This window comes from Fulmarus glacialis, unplaced genomic scaffold, assembly GCF_000690835.1.
Source record: "Fulmarus glacialis isolate BGI_N327 unplaced genomic scaffold, ASM69083v1 scaffold26663, whole genome shotgun sequence".
Taxonomy (NCBI): Eukaryota; Metazoa; Chordata; class Aves; order Procellariiformes; family Procellariidae; genus Fulmarus; species Fulmarus glacialis.
In genome coordinates, this window is record NW_009205236.1 from 27305 (window position 1) to 27937 (window position 633).

Genomic DNA, 633 nt, shown 5'->3' on the forward strand with positions numbered 1-633 from the left:
TGTGCGAGCGGCTGCGTGGGGTTTAGTTGCTGCCTGGGGTTAAACCGTGACAGCTGGCTGATACCAAAGTCAGGCATTTTAGATCCCAACATTGGCGGGGGGGGAAGGGGAGAGCGCAGAAAAAGTATTTCAGTTGGTCACTGCCTTTCATCTGGGGACTGAAAAGGGGCTGAAACAGCTATATAAAGGATACCTCATGAACAGTCAAATTAAAGCAGGGAAGGGAGGAAGAGAAAAAGAAGGTGACAGTGCTTCACAGAGGCTGTGTGCCAGAAGTGGGATTACCACGGCATCTTTTGCAGTCCTGCTATGCAAATTTAGTACTTTCCTTGGATGCAGTGGAGAACCGAGACCTTATACATTAAGCATTTTGTTTTTTTAAATAGTTCATATATTTTTCAACAGTTACTAGAATCCATGTAACTTGCCCGTGCTTTTATCTCCAGGGCAATGCTAATATCCTGACTCCATGGTAGCTCTACAGCAGGTAAGCCCAGCTCACCTTTTTTCCTTCTATATATAAGAGCTATAATTACCCAGGCACAGCCCATTAGTGGAGAATAATATAAAAGGTATGAAGGAGAGAAAAGTTCCTTTTCTTGGCAGTAACGGTCCTACCACGTTTCACTAGGA